Genomic DNA, 17115 nt, shown 5'->3' on the forward strand with positions numbered 1-17115 from the left:
AAAACGAGAAGGGGACTTGTACCCCTTTCCTGCAACTGTCAACCCTGCGGCCAAAGCCTCCCAATAGGGACTGTCAACAACACTAATAGGAAGGTTGTTGAAAACCCAGAAATCTGCTAGTGCATTGTCCAACTGGTCATGGACCTCCTTATTCCATCTAGTGGCCTCTAATGAAGGTTGTGCACCAGGTGTGTGCCTCGTCACAAAATAGCTCCCTATCCCAGAAGCACCTGCTGATCCTGATGGTGCGGAAGTGCTAGGAGGTGTAGGAGTGGGAGTGGGAGTGGAACTCGTGAAAGAAAAAACACCCTGTTTGCGGACACGCGGCCCATGATAAGAGCCAGCCATGCTCTCAATGGCTGCCTCCTCCTCCTGAACATCAACGAAACTGCCCTGGGTCTCTGCTATGGCTGCCCTGACATGCAATTTATTCCGCTCTCTTTGCAATTTTTTTTGCTCTCCAGCTGCGAGCAAGGCATTTGCAAACCTTTTTATTTCTTCTGTTGTATTCTCACAAGGATTTGTATCATGTTTTGAGATCCCTGCGATGTGATATTTGAACCGGTAAATGCCCCCGGATATTACTTTTTCACATCGAATGCAAATCACTTTGGTTGGTTCATCAGGTGCTTCATAGGCATATTTCCATGCTTGATCTCTCGCATTCTTTGGCCTGGTGCCAATGTAGCCTGAGGGGCATGGAGTCAATGGCCATTTGTCTGCCATTTAAAACTGCTGCGGGCTGCCTACACATAAAAATTTAAAAAAAAAACTATAAATAAATTATAACAAGATCAAAATTAACAGTTAAACAAAGAATTCAAGCAACATTCCAATAACAGCACCAATAAATTGAAATCCAAATAACATTCAAACAAACTAGCTGCTAGGGTTTCAAATTTTTTTAGAAAGGGCAAATTTTTAGCATAAATTCGATCTAGAATGGAAAAAAATGCAAATGAATGCATTTAATCTTGCTTACATTCATCAAATGCATTCCTAACTAATTAGGAATGTATTTTTATCCATTTACATGCAAGAAAAAAAAATACAATCTCTTGCAAAAACAAAAAACAAAGATTCAAATCACTTACCTAGTAACGAAGAAATCGAATCAAAAGGCCTCCAAATGCACTTGATTCTGCCTATTTCTTGCCAAGAACTCCTTCTCTATCCTCTCCTCTCCAAAACACCCTAAGCAATGTAAAAACATAATGAAAAAAACGTGTTTTTTCGTCACTTTATGTGACTGCCGGGCGCGAGCAAAAAAATCGCGATTTTTAGGCGATTAATCTGCGATTTTTTGGAAAAAATCTGCAAAAAAAAATCGCGATTTTTGGGGCGACTAAATCGCCGGCCCCAAAAAATCGCGATTTTATCTCGTATCGCCGATTAATCGGCGATACTCACATCTATGGTTTCAACCATTGTTTTTGTGTTAAGTTTGCGCGTTTGAGGGCAAGTGTTGGAGCCAGGAGGACAGTGTGTTCAGAGTTCATACCTTGAGGACATGCGTTCGAGTCTTTGAGGACATTTGACTGAATTTGAGGACGAGCTGGATATCTCTATATTCAACTTCTCAGAGTCTGGACAAGCTGCAATTTGGAGACAAGCTGCGATTTGGAGTTTCAGGTACATTAGTTTATTTTTATAAATTTTAGTACTTCGTTAATATTTTGTTTAAAACTTAAAAGTTTGATAATTTTATAGAGCAATTTAGTTTAAAACTTAAAACTCAAAAAATATATATATTTATAGTAATTGCTATTTAAAAAAAAAAGGAAATTTATATATTTTGTTAATAATGTTTGTTTCAAACTTAACTTATTTGGTAACAATAAAATCAAAATATTATGTTTTGATAAATAATTAAAAATACATAAATAAATTGTATTTTAATTTTTATTTTTTTGTAATACTATATTATTATTTATATATATAATTTAACAATTACTATTTAAAGTTTAGATTAATACTATTTCCTAATTTAGTGATTTACTGTAATTCAAATTTAGTATTATACTATTTTATTTCTATTTTTTAAAATTGATTTAACAATATTCCCTGTATTTTACTATTTTTTAACATCTTTTAATAGATTTTAGTAGATTTGTAATAGATTTTTGTTTTTAATAGATGTTAATAAATTTATAACAATATTTAAATAAATGTATAGAATATTAAATTTGATTTGTTGTAAATTTAGACGCTTTGTAATTATAATTGATTGTTTTTTTGGCTACGTTCTTAAAGTCTACCTATTTCTTCACAAAATGGCTAGTAGCAGAGAGGACCATTTTTTAACATATTTTAATAGATTTTAGTAGATTTATAATAGATTTTTGTTTTTAATAGATGTTAATAAATTTATAACAATATTTAAATAAATGTATAGAATATTAAATTTGATTTATTGTAAATTTAGACGCTTTGTAATTATAATTGATTGTTTTTTTGGCTACATTCTTAAAGTCTACCTATTTCTTCACAAAATGGCTAGTAGCAGAGAGGACCCTTTATGGAAATATGCGATCGAAGGAGCAAACAAAGGACAAGTGCAATGTATCTTCTGCCACAAGCATATGAATTCAGGTGTAAGCCGATTGAAATACCATCTTGCAAAGATTCCAAACAATGATATTTCATTGTGTGATAAATGTGCAGAAGAGCCTTCAAGAGAGGCTTTGACAAGCCTTCAAAAATGTGCACAAAATAAGGCAGCAAAATAGAAGGCTTTCGAGGCCATGGAAGTCTCAATGGGGACTTTTAGTTCTACAGGATCACCAACAAGTGGAGAGGCTTCTTCTATTGGGCCTCACATACGACGATTCTTTTATTGACAAATGAGCAACTAGCTGAGTTTGAGATGGAGGAAAATGACTCAATTTATGATTGCTACTTTTAGTTTTCATTGATATTGAAACTTGAACCTAATATGTATTCAGAAGTTTTAGTTTCATGGAGTTTGACTTCTATATATATTGAACTTATTTATATAGATGGTGTGCTTGTTTTTTGGTATATGATTCTATCACCGTGTTAATCTACTAAGTTTTAGTTGCTATGAGTTACTGTTTAACTCAAAACTTTGATTAATATATGGTGGATATCTCAAATCATTATATGTTCTACAAATTTGGTGTATGTATGAGTTTTCAAGAATATTTAAGGAAATTGTATATTTTCAAATGTTCGATAAAAGTGTTGATTAATTGCCGAATTTTTCACCGAGATTTTGCCGATTCCGATATTTTCAAATTTTTTAGGTCAAACAAGATATTGCTGAAACCAAATTTTTAAACTATGGTTAAACCTAAGAAAACTACCTGGAGTAAAGGAAACAAGAAAGCCATGCAGATCATATTAGATGGAGTGAAAAATCAAATAGTACCTACGCTAATGAAACATCAAACAACATTTCATATGATGAATGCATTATTAAATGCATATGAAGTTAACAATGCGATTAGAACCCTTGCACTAAAAAGACAACTAAATCATATACAGATAAAGAAGGGAGAATGTATGAACTCTTACTTTGTAAGGGTGGCTAGTCTAAGAGACAAACTTGCAAGTATAGGGACCATAATTGAAGACAAGTAACTAACACTTATGGCTATACATGGGTTATCAGATTCATGGGAAACATTTTCACAAGGATTAAGTGCTAGAGACAATCTTCTAGATTTTAATAGACTTCTATCGAAAATAAAACGCTTCAAATGTGAAAAATTTGGACCCTATAGATCTAATTGCCCTGAGAATACAAAGCAACGAGTGAACTGTACAAGCATTACTAAGGAAGAAGATAACTATGATCTTGAGAATCATGTATTGTATTCTGCACTATCAAATGAAGTTACATCCCAATTTTTGACCTAATTTGAAATATAACCGTTGAGATTCACATGAAGTCAGTTGACAATTAAATTGGTTATAATCCTATGAAATGAAAAGATGGTTAGTCGTTATAAGTTCATGTGAAGATAACATGCTAGTTGATTATTTATCATGAATTCATGGATTTGAAAAGGCAACTAGCCATTATGATTATTTATATCTTGTTATGATAATATGATTCAATCGCGGAGAATTTCCTTGTAGGAAACACGTCGAAGGGGTGGAAGCATTGTCAGAAAAGAATTAGGCACAGGAGCATCACCATCGCTGGGCAGATGGGTTGAGGACTTAGCGACTTAGAACAAGATACATCGGTGGGACCCGCATGAGCTATTTAAATAAATAATTTGAGAAACATAAATAATTGAGTTAAAATATAAAATGTACCTCAAAGGATTTAATATGATCTTTCACCTTATTATTATAATAGATATATCTATATACATACATATAGATATAAAATTGAAATGACACCTTTATATTATAATAATTTAATAAAGTGATGTCACCCCATTAATATATTTACATGTACATATATAAATATAAGATAATAATAATATTCGAATTATAATCTTCCAACTCTATTCTTTCTATTTTAATACTCCTACTTTTGACTGATTAACATTTGGCATGATAAATCAATTTAATGCTTGGTAATTAAATTGACATATATTACATAACCGACGGAAGCCAAGAAGGCATGGCCTTCCTTTTAATTTAGCCGTGAATGGAGTTTGGCACCTTTTTTGGCACCTTTTCCTTACATATTCGTTTGCCTTGCCATATTAAGGCATTCAACTGAGCATCCGCATAACCACCGACCTTCCTTTACCACTACGAACTTTCCATAATAACCTCTCTAACAATCGAATCCACAAGAACTGTGAGCCAAGGTTTCATTTTGTATTACCCGTCTGAGCATCCAATACAATAGCAACTCTGCCATAAGAAGCCAGCTTGGAGGGATCTGCATTTGGGACGTCTGCAATTAAAGGAGGACAGATTCCAAATTTGGGTTGCGAGGATTCTAGCATATCTAGTGATACATCAGGTCATGATATGACTTTTCTAGTATTACTCATATTTTTTCCAAAGCAGCTAGTTAGGCATCTAGATGTTTTATCATTTTAGACGTATTTTTTTAAAATATGAATTGCTACTTGCTCAATTTCCTTATTATCAGTCCTCTTTCCCTAAATTTCTTTAAGTCAATTGGATACAATCCCATTTGTAAGAATATTTAAATCTGAATTACTATCCAAAGAGTAATGCTGATCTCAAAAGGAATAATGTTTTATGTCGTCGCAATTTGTGATAGAGGATATAAAGAGCAGAATGCTTAGGAATTTTCTAACACTTGGGATTCATCGGCAATGTAGCCATGAAATGGTGAAGAGGTGTAAATAAAAGGGCAGAGTGCTCATAATCTTTGAAGCACCTGGGAATCACCGACTATGAAGCCACGTATGGTGAAGAGGTGGAATGAACTTGTAAGGATACAAAAAAGAAATCAAACATGAATAACTTAAATAATGAAATACTTAATAGCTCATGCATGATCCTGCTAATTGTATCCTCCTAATGTCAAGTCGAATGGCGTGTTTAAATACCAACATGCTCAGTAGATGACAGATGTTCCAAGTCCAATTCCGGGTAGGGAGTGTCTTTCTCGTTAGAGATTGTGTGTAACAGTTGGGTTAATTACTAACTAATTTCATCCTTAAACTATCTGAATTATAAATCATATTCACTTGACATAGAATTCAAGAACGGTTTAAAAATGGAATTTAGGTCTACATTGCTTTTCTATTCGAACAAGTTTATCATTAACTAATCAATTGATATATTCAACTAAAAATAAATCTAAACTAATTATAGAGCTACTAAAATGAAAATGCGTTTTTATATGCTCAAGAACAACTAAATAAATTTGAAGATAAAATGTAATTTTTTAGTAAAGGAAATCTGCAGCTTGAAAAGAAAATACTAAGTTTACAGGTTAAATAGAACATACTATTTTCTGGTTGAGAGACTTTCTAAACTGGTTGTCCAAGCTTTGACTTTGGTGAGAGGAGAAGCATTATCATAGGCTTAACCTCCCAACTACGGACCTTTTTACTTATCCCCACAGGTTCTAATTTAATAGAACGACCCTTCTTACCCCGAGGTCAGGCTTGGGATGTTCATTGATCCAACCATCGGAGTAATCAGGTGGGTTGAAGTCCCCACAGCTATTCGGAAGAATAACTGAAGCATCAGGACAACAACACAATCAATTTGTTGTGGCAAGTCTGCCTTTTACCACCCTAGCCAAGGATTTCAAAATGTGGGTTTATAACCCGATTTCCCCCACTCAACTTGACAACTAATTTCGAAAGTGGAAATTGCATGAACAAATTTCATTAGATTTTTATTTGTATAAAAATGATTACTGATTTCATTCATGTGTTTCTTTTATTAGGTTCATCTACATCTCCTCACCATAATAGGCCATCAGGCCGGTGACTCTTTGGTGCCTAAACATTTATCTTAATCGGTATAGCTTGCACCTTCATCACCTCATCCAAGCATTAGCCGGGTGACATCCTCGGTGCTCTCAATACTGTTTATCAGATATTATGACATATTTTCAAAAAAGACAAAAGTAAAGTTATAAATGAAGAACTTCAAAGATTTATTCAAAGGTTTGACAAACTTGGAATTATTCCATCCTTCTAGACATTTGACTGAACAGAGAGTATTGTTGATGTGTGTTTTATGACTCACCAAATAGTAGAACAAAATACCGAAATATCTTATCCTCTCTTGAATAAAGTCTTGTGTATGCTAAGATTGCTAGAAGATCATACAATGACTTCAAGGTTCCTTTAATGCCAGGTCTTGACTGTGGATAAGATCGGTGGTTGATGTGATTTGCTGATGATCACAAAGGGCCTTACGTGTTTATTCATATTCATTTCAAGCCATACTGGATGTGGGAGCTATTTTAAGGTTTTGCAATGAAGCGCTTTTTTTGGATTTTTCACAGAATATGCAAAAATTAAATAGGATGGGGTTCAGGAATTCTATTCTAATCCTAAGGGTAGTGATAACAACAAATAGTATTCTAGTGGACAAATTCCTCAATTTACTGAATTTCGTTTCGCCAAGTTATACTACAACTAAGCATGAACCGGTGCAATCTTCAAGGGTTATGCCAAAGATTCTCATATCACTGCATACACCATCATAAAGAACAATGTATACAAATGATAAAAGTTGAGCATATGCTTGAAAGGGGTTCAGGCTAACTTTACACAATGAATTAGAATCATTAAAACGTCAAAAGTATGAACCCAAGGAATTCATCAATACACCATCATATTCTCCATTGTAATCACTACACATTGACTATGCTAAACTTAATCTACTTGAAGAAATTTTAGGAGAACAAGCAAGAACTAAGATACGTCAAGTATTCACCAAACTCCAATGAAAACTTTATTATCTTAGTAACTCATAGCAACAATCTCATAAAAATCTCCCTTACAAATGAGAAATGAGGCCTTTATATAGGTCCTCGATTACAACGGGTGGCCTGGATGATCACAATAACCGATGGCCGAGATCATGCAACATCAGCCCTAATTAGGGTTAGGGCAATGGAAAGGAATCTACATTAATGCCATAAGGAATCAACTACTGTAGTGGGTAATAAATGCCCACCATGCATGCTAATTTAAGGAGTGGGGTGTAATAAATGATCCCTATGCACACCCACTCTGCATTTAATGCATCTATCCTTGATTTCTTTGCCTGAAAGATCAATCTAATACTATTTCCAACTCCTTTGTACTGATGCTTGGTGCAAATTCTTGCTTGAATTCTAGAACTGCAATTGCTCTTTCTGCTTTTCCCAAGCTTCCATCCCAATCTGGTAGTAAGTCCTTAGTAGTGTGCATTGTATTTGAGAAGATGGAGAAGTTCTCAAAATCATCTCTTCCATATACGTTTAGTTGAAAGAATTCCTCTAGCTTGACTTTCAGATTATCAGTTGTCATTTCCTCTTCCCCTAATCTTTGTGATAACAAGGATGCAACTGCATTTGATATTCCTTGCTTGATGTTATCAACAATCTTTTTCCATCGACTGGATTCCCTGGTAAAGCTCTCGAACATTTCCTTAGCCATGATCACTGCACTGTACCATCGAATAAAATCATAGAAATCCCCCTCGCTGATAACTCGACCATCAGTCAATTCTTGCTTTGGGGTATCCATCAGACTCTGAATGTCGGCAATCACCTCTTCTTGGTAAATATGCTCATCCACCCATGATTCCTCCATGCACTGAATCCTAGAGACTGCAGCCAATGCCCTATTGTGCACTTGCACTAATTCTTCTGCATGTTTGAAGGCTACCTCCTGAATTCCTTCGATCCAAATCTTTGCACCCTGAGCAATCCGCTTGATTCTGTCAATATCACCTACCACTTCATTGGAAACACCTGTTGGAGGGACAAATGATGGACCTTCCTGTCTTACTGGATGAGGCAAGTTATTGATGTACTGACATAAGGCCCGAATTTTTCTTTTCTGCTTTTCATACCCTTCTTCTACTTTCTTCAGCCTATCCTTCAAAGCCTGTGTGGAGTCATCAAATTCTTCCAATATTTGCTCTCGGGAGGCCCGACCAAGATTTACTTTTGTAACATGATATTCATCTGGAGCAATTTGATTTTTCCCTTTGTCAACTGTGGGAGTCGCAATTTGCAAGATTCTGGATCCTGATTCTCCTCTGATGAATTTAGTATATCTTTTTGCTTTCCCTTGTTCTTCTGATCGGTTTGATCGATCCAAAATTTCCTGTAATTCAATTGCTGGATCAACCTCCTTTTGTTGATGCAATTGAATTCGTTGCCTCAACCATTCCGGAATGGGTATCCTTTGGTCCCTCGGAATTACCAATTGTTCTTTCCTTTGGACCGCTCGAATGTCAATCTCTTCTTCACCTCCTGGACTATCCATTGTAATCTCAGGAACTATAGCTTCGGCACTTGGAAGATGTATTACTACTCTTGGAGTTTCTTCCTCTAGTGGACTATCTCCATCATTAATCATTTCTCGCTCTAAGATCGTGGCAAGACTTTCTTCTGTAGCAATATCTTGATCTCTCCCTCTTTCTTGCATGGATTTTTCATAAGCATTTATTCTCAACCTATCATGAATTGGCCTATCCAAATTCTCTTCTTGCTCAAATCTCCTTATACTTGTCCCTACATCCTGCCTTTCAAAAGTTTTTATCTCTTGGACACTTGGTGTTCGACTTGGAGAAGAGGGAGCATCTCTGTGTTTTTGCTTCTTATTTTGAGATTCCTGGATGACTTCTTCAATCCTAGGATGCTTTTCTCGAGGTGCCTCCTTCCCTTTCTTGGTTCCTACATCTTCGGATGGAGTTCCCCTCTCTTCAATAGTCCCTTCAGATATTTGTCTTGATCTTTCATCCCTAAGTGGTCTGTGGCCAAGCAACCTATATGTGAATCCATTAGCTGGTGCAACTAGTTTTTCAAGCTTACGCTCGATCCACCACTTTGTAAAATCTAAGACTGGTTTTGAAAGGGCTTCGAGATCTATAATTTCTTTCTTCTTCCAATCAAATGGTTGAGCTGTCATTTTTGGATTGAATCCTTTTCGCATCACATTTGGGTCCTCCTCCATTTGATCAGGAACCTTGAATATGTTGCATGTTCCAATAATGTTCAATGGTAGTCTTGAATGTAATCTTTTTCTAATCTCGTTTTCGTCTGCTGCATTTGCCCAAAAGTCTTCAAGGTGAACCTTGTGTTGGTACTTTGACCCTCCTACTGATGAGATCTTGTTGAAAGGATCAAAATCATTCCTCTTTGGATAAAGCGGAAGGCGAAAGAAGTGGAGCTCATCTGATGATTTCTTTGCAGCTTTTAGACATGGGCATACCTCAGTTTTCCCTTCTCCTATGGAAATTGGAAACTGCAATCCCAACTTCTTCTTCCGTTTCTGAATCTTGTCATAGGCAGTAAGTTGTCGAGTAAGCTCTAACAAGACCATCTTATCCGTTGGATACCTGGGAAGTTTGTATGGCTCCGTGGAGAATCCTTGAACTCGGATGTATGAAAAGGTAGGAAACTGAATGAACTAGGCGCCATATTCTTCAACCAACTTCATTGCACCCATTGACATTCTTATATGTGGCCTCTTTTGTAGTGTTCTTACTATGCGCATGGCAAATATATCATTAACCCTCATGTAATCATCCTTTGAATACAAATGCAACTGCGGGTAACATTCGTGGACTTTGAGGTGTTGGCTTCTGCTTCCAATTGGTCCTTTGCATCGTTGTCCTCCGTGCTAGCATGTAGATGACATAGGAGCTCATGTAAAATTTCCTTGTATGCTCTAGATTCATCAACTGCTCATTTAGGTTATCACTTATGAGCCCAACCCAATCTATTCTGTCACCTTCCTCCATTACCTGCTCAACAAAATACCACATCCAAGATTCAAACCTATAAGAATAAGGCATGCCAAATATGCGACTCAGCATCATGACCATATCACTATATTCCCTCTACAAGTCGAGCCATACTATTTCTTTAGGAATCTTGGAATGATGTGGTCTATTCTTTTTCAACCATCTTTTGTTGATTATTTCTTCACAAAAATTGATTCTAGATGTATAGATTCTCAGTGCTTGCTCTTGTGTTTTTGTGACCATCCTTGGATTTGAAGGAATTCCAAATGCTTCAGAAATGGATGCTGGAGAAAAATTTGCCAAAATATTTCGTTCAGAATCTCGGATGGTTCTGTCTCTAGGACTGTAATGCTTGGTACATTCCACGATTAACTCTGGATGCTGAAAAGGAGGGAAACCAGCTGCAGCAAAAATTCCACTTCTCACAATTTTTGTAGCCAGGTGTGTTGGGTGATAGTCGTTATATCTGAGCATTCTCCGGTTAAAATCTCTCAAATCAAGGCCGCCAAGACTTGTATCTCCAATTTCTGTCCACTTTGACACGATTTTGGATTCAGGATAGAATCCTCTCCTTTCATTCTTTATCAATTGTCCTCGCGTTTCTCCTGTTCCCTGGGCTCTGCCATTTTCCTTTCTTGCAAAATAGAAAACGTACATACATAAGACTATGCAAGGAAAGCATTAAAAACAACAGATATGACTTGTCCATAAGACAAAGATTTTGGATTTTCGCCAAAATTTCCATACTCCTTTCAAGATTCACTTTTCAACACTTCCGCAAAAAAAAATGAAATTCCACAACTCACTGTGAAGAAAATTCCTTACTGATAGGATTCAAAATCTTCTGTCGTGAATTCCCAGAAAACTCCTCAACAGTTTCAGAAAATTTCTCAAAAAAAAAATCTGCTTCCTTGAATTCCTCAAATCTTACTCCTATTCTCGATCTGCTCTTCAAATTTCTGTGTGAGCCTGAATGAATGAGAGGGTATCTTATATAAATCATTCTTCAAAAAGATGCCTTTAAAGTTGCAGACTAAGATTAGGCAGCTGCTTTACTTAACCATTAAGGTTTCCATTTTTTGTGCCACTTGTCGCCTTTTTGCTACTTGATTCAAAAAGTTGCCATCTTTAATGCTCTTAACTTCATGATGAAGATAAGTATTTCTATTTCTATTTTGATTTTTTTTTAGTTTTATTAATTAAATATCAATTAAAAAAAATCAATATTTAATTAACTTCCATTTTTAAATGAAAAATCAAATTCATTTGCAACTTTTTTTCCATTTTTATTTTTTTTGGATTATTACTCAAAAAAATAAATAAAAATCAAATTAAATATTAGTAAACTAATATTAATTTTTTAATGATAATATTTCTATGCCACACTAAAATTGTGCTCCATGATTCACGGGATCTGACTTTTCCCAAAATGGAGGATTTTGTCTTCTCTAAAACATTTCATTTACTATCTTCAGGCTTGCGCTATCAATCTCGATATCTATGCTTGGATTGGAGATAAAAATTGCAATCCCTAATTCTGTGCTCGAAATTTGCTGGAGCGGGCTTTTAGTGGAATGAAGGATTTTATCCTTAATGAAATGTTTCCATGACTCCTTCAAGTCTACGCTCCACGCTTTATAGAAAGCGGAATTTTCAAGGAATGAGGGATTTTTTTTTTTTCACGACTTCTTTAAAACTGCGCTCCGTGCCTTAATGGAAAGCGGGATTCTTAAGGATTGGAGGATTTCATTTTTTCCATGACTTCTTTAAAACTGCGCTCCGCGGAAAAAGGAAAAAACTGGCAAAATCCAAACAAAACGGTGGGGGTCCCAGGCATGGGCGTGGTGTGACCAGTGGTCACAACAAGTATTACTTGGACAATCATTACTATCCAACTAAGTTTATGCTTAGCAGAGTTATGTGGACATAAGTACTGTCTTATGATGATTACTTATGTTCTATAACAACTTCTTTTAATACTGACCAGAAGCATGGATAAAGGCTTAAAAAGCATCTCAGCCTAAGCAAGCTTATGCAAAGAAATAAGATAGAAAAGACAAAACATCTTCGTGCGTGGCTCACTGCCCTGCAAATGAATTACTTTACTGGAATTAACGCCTCCTTCAGATTCCACAAAAAGCAGTTGTTTTGGGAATTCAAGGAAGTAATTATTCTGGATGCAAAGTTGAATAAACTCTGAATGCAAAAGATATAAAACTCTGATGCTTATTGGCTCACGACTCTACAGTCAAAAGTGCTTTTCTTGGATTCACTACTTCCTTCTCAAACTTCCACGACAACAAGGGATTATAGATTGCAAAATAGAATGATGAAATTCTGGTGCTGGTGGCACCGTAGTAGGAAAGGGCAATTCACAGAAATAAAATCGTATGGAAATAGGGAGTCGGATATTAGGATTGGTATATCAGAACACGACAAAGCTCCCATTAATATATTTCAAGCCGACCTTACGGCTTCCTTGCCATTACAAGAATTCATTCGAATTCTTTATCATTCAATTTGAAAAGAAATATGAAGAGGGAAAATTGAAACAAAAAGAGAAAATGAAAAGTTTATTTATTAATATTATTTAATATTATATTATCATCTTGTTTAAGTTTGTAAATACGTATTTGCAAGGTGGCATTATTGGATTAATAGCTCTAATGTAATGGTGCCACTTTGTATTTATTTATTTATGATTTTAATCGAGAGTAAAATAATATTAAGTGATATTATTATTTAATAATATCAATAAAGGTAAGAACTTTGTTTATTTTTATAATTATATTGTTTTTAATTTTTAATGTTTCATTTTAGCTCATGCAATTTTCACTAAAAATTTTATTGTCAAGCCCTATTAACCTTGCCATGGCACCTTTTAGGTCAAACCTGTCATCCTGATGACTAAATCATATGATAATTCTGTTGGAATTAAAGGTAGAGTAATTGAGAGGGGGGGTGAATCAGTTACTCACAAAAATTAATCCACAAATCCCTTAGATGTCTTAAAGATTTAGTTACTGCTAATACTCGGTAAACATAACAAAAAAAATGCTGTAACTCGGTAAATTAACTGTGACTTATCTTCAAGCAAACGTGCATGCAGTTGAAAACAAGATGAACACAAGAGACACTAGATTTAACGTGGAAACCCAATATGGGAAAAACCACCGAGTAACTAGTCACCAATTTTTCACTCTTCTGAAGTGAGCCCTGTTAGGAGCCAACTCTGTTAAAGGTTACAATACACACTGTTAGGTGTGACCCTATTAGAGGATTTAATCACCCTGTTAGGAGTGGCCTTTGCTTGAGGTCTTTAGAACAATTCAACTGAACTGTCACCTTGTTAGAGGATTTACAAACTGACTGTTAAACCAACTCTGTTAAGAGATTTGAAATCATTGCTACAATGGTTAGAAAGCAACAATGAATTGACCTGAACAAGATGCAACTGAATTTGCTGACTACAGGTCTCTGTTTAGCATTATTAGATCCTCCTTGATCAAGTATCACTTTGCTGCTCCTCAATGATCTCTGATCATCCTTCCAATTCACTTCCACAATAATCAGTCTTCATATTACATTAATTCCACACACACTTCTTCGTCACTTAGAATTCGCAACTTGACCTCTTAATTATACCATTCAGATTATCGAGTCGGCCCATTTATGTTTTACATTTATTAATAAACCATACATCAGTCAGCTACAAATACTACTCTAAACAAATAAACGTTATTTCATAAAACAATGAAATCCTTTACTGGCTGACCTTGTGCGGTAAATACTGCTTCCAGATATTTTCAAAGTTAACCTTCTTGACTCGGTTAACATTGCAATATCCACAAAATCCTTTGGCTGTCGAGTTTACTTGGTAAGAACTGAATTCCTTCATGAGAGCTCAGTAAGAATTGCTTCTACCACATTTCCTTTGATAACTGAGTGAGCTCGGTAAGAACTGTTTTTGCCACATTTCCTTTGATGACCGAGTGAGCTCAGTAAGAATTGTTTACTCGGTAGATACTACAAGTTTTCTTTACTAACTTCTTGGGCTCGGTAGATTCTATCCTTTGCCTTCCTGACCTTTTGAGCTCGGTAGATACTATCCTTTGCCTTGTTGACCTTCTGAGCTCGGTAGACTCTATTTGATGACTAATATGACATTTGTGTGACATCAAATACAACACACAATTGAACAATTGTATCCAACCCATCCCTTTCTGATGACCTCGTTTCGTAATGCTTCCCCTCTCTCTCCAGTCTTCATCTTGTAAACATTTTAAACAACATTCTTGCCAAAACATCAATTCAAGGTTAATAATTTGTTAAGCAAAATCTTCAAGTGATTGTTAGGAAATGTCATTGTACAACGGCTAAAATTAACTAATTCCATTTCACATGAACACAACGACTAAATTTAACTGACTAATTTTCATTTGATAATCAAATCAATACAACGACTATAATTAACTGATTCAATTTCATATGAACATGAAGAAATAAATAACGACTATAACTACATGATATAACAATGGCTATAATGAATAACTGAATTTCACATGAATATGAAACATAATTTGGTTCAACGGCTATAAGTAGCGTAAAAATTTTAAGGCAAAAATTGGGATTTAACATTGTGTGGGGAATAAGTTAAAGTTTGAGGTTGGGTGGTTAAGCCGCTGACAATGTTTCACCTCTTCCTAAGTTATCGGACTTACAACAGACAAAGATAAGCTACGCATTCAATTGTTTGTCAAAAAACAGACAGATAAGTTACGCATTTAATTGTATCCTCCTTTTGTCAAGTCGAATGGCATGTTTAAATACCAGGATGCCCAGTAGATGAGAGATGTTCCAAGTCCAATTCTGGGTAGGTAGGGTCTTTCTCATTAGAGATTGTGTGGGGGAATACGTTAAGGTTCGAAGTTGGGTGGTTAAGCCCTTGGCAATTTTTCACCTCTCCCTAAGTTGTCGGACTTACGAAAGACAAAGATAAGCTACACATTCAATTGTTTGTTGGAAAAAGGTATTTTTACCTTTATGATGTATATGCAAGACTAAGGTAAGATTAATTGAGTTTTATCGTCGTTACAGTTATTTTATATTTAGTCGCGAGAGAGATTTAACTGATGATTGTTATTTCAGTCTTTTATTTATATGAATAATAAATATGAGCATAACTTCTAATTTTGAGTTATTGCCACAATTAAGCAATTGGAAGGAAATACATGATACAGTGGTATCTGAAGCCCTAATTGATACAATGGTATTTGATGCCCTAAATATCTAGTGGTAATTGAAGCCTAAAATGATCCAATGGTAATCGATGCCCTAAATGATCTAGTGGTAATTGAAGCCCTAAGTGATACAGTGGTATCTGAAGCCCTAAATGATCCAATGGTAGTTGATGCCCTAATTGATAGTGGTATGTGATGCCCTAATTTTATATAATGGTATTTAATGGTAATCGTCATTTGATTTTGATATAGTGGTATTGGATAGTAGTCGTTATATGATATTGTTATAGTGGTATTTCTGGACTAATCTAGGTGATTGCAAAAGCATTCTTCAATGATTTATCGGTTCAAATTTCATGATATGTAGATTTTAACATCCATAGTAAATTCATTGATGGTGTTTTCAATTCTTAGTTAAGAAATTTTGTTTAACTGATTCTAACTGTAAATCTCATTCATATGAACGTAACTTATTTAATTGACTTCCTATGAAAATGAAGTAATAACTGTAATTCTTGGATATGTTAGTTGTTAATTAAGACCCGAGAAAATGGGTTGTCACGGAAGTATCAAGCAAAACATGGGTAATTGATAGCGGATCATCTTGACACATTACAAGATACAAAGAAGCACTGGGCTCTATATCTGAAGAAGTTGATGGCGAAGTTACCATCCGTGATAATTCTGCTCATTCAGTCAAAGGAATTGAGAATTGCACCTTGAAATTGAAGTCGGGTAGTTCTCTACATCTCAAAGGAGTACTCTAAGTACCAGGAATAAAAAAGAATCTAATTTGGGTTATAGCACTTGAAGATGATGAACATAATGTTGCATTCATGGACGGTAAAGTAATGACCTGGTCTAAGAAATGTTCATTTAAGAAATCAAAGTTAATTGGTCAAAGAAAGGGATATTTGTATGAATTAAACACAGAACGTTGTCACCCTATTCAAGCTTTAATTCATGAAGCTGTTGATGTAAACGAAATATGACACAAAAGGTTAGGAGATCTAAATTTCAAAACCTTATCTACCATGGAGAAGATGGTAACTGGTTTACCTAAACTGAATAAAGATCACTCAAGCATATGCAAAGGATGTGCTTTGGGTAAGAACACCAAAAGTCCATTTCATGATAGCACTAGAAAAATTAACAATGTTTTAGAATTACTCCACTCAAATTTATGTGGACCAATGTCTGTTCCTTCTCTTGGAGGATTTTGGTACTATACACTTTTTATAGATGACTTGTTTAGGAAAACTTGGATTTACTTCTTAAAGTGTAAAGAATTAGAAGAAATCCTTAAGAGATTTAAAAAATTCAAAACCTTAATTGAAAACTTATTAGGACACAAAATTAAAACTCTTACGACTGGTAATGGAGGGGAATATACTTAAGATTTGTTTAAAGAGTTTTGTAAAGAAACAGGAATTAAGAGGAAGTATACTGTTCCTTATAACCCACAACAAAATGAGGTAGCAGAAAG

At 35.1% G+C, this 17115-nt stretch overlaps 1 protein-coding gene across 3 annotated transcripts in view; it reads left to right on the forward strand.

Moving 5' to 3' along the window:
- The window catches only part of PRP40C (pre-mRNA-processing protein 40C), a 91485-nt gene that overhangs the window by 25523 nt on the left and 48847 nt on the right, over window positions 1-17115 (forward strand). The gene's annotated exons all lie outside the window — the stretch shown is intronic.

This window comes from Cupressus sempervirens, chromosome 6 (assembly GCF_028749045.1).
Source record: "Cupressus sempervirens isolate cs-2001-9-10 chromosome 6, ASM2874904v1, whole genome shotgun sequence".
NCBI classification, from domain to species: Eukaryota; Viridiplantae; Streptophyta; class Pinopsida; order Cupressales; family Cupressaceae; genus Cupressus; species Cupressus sempervirens.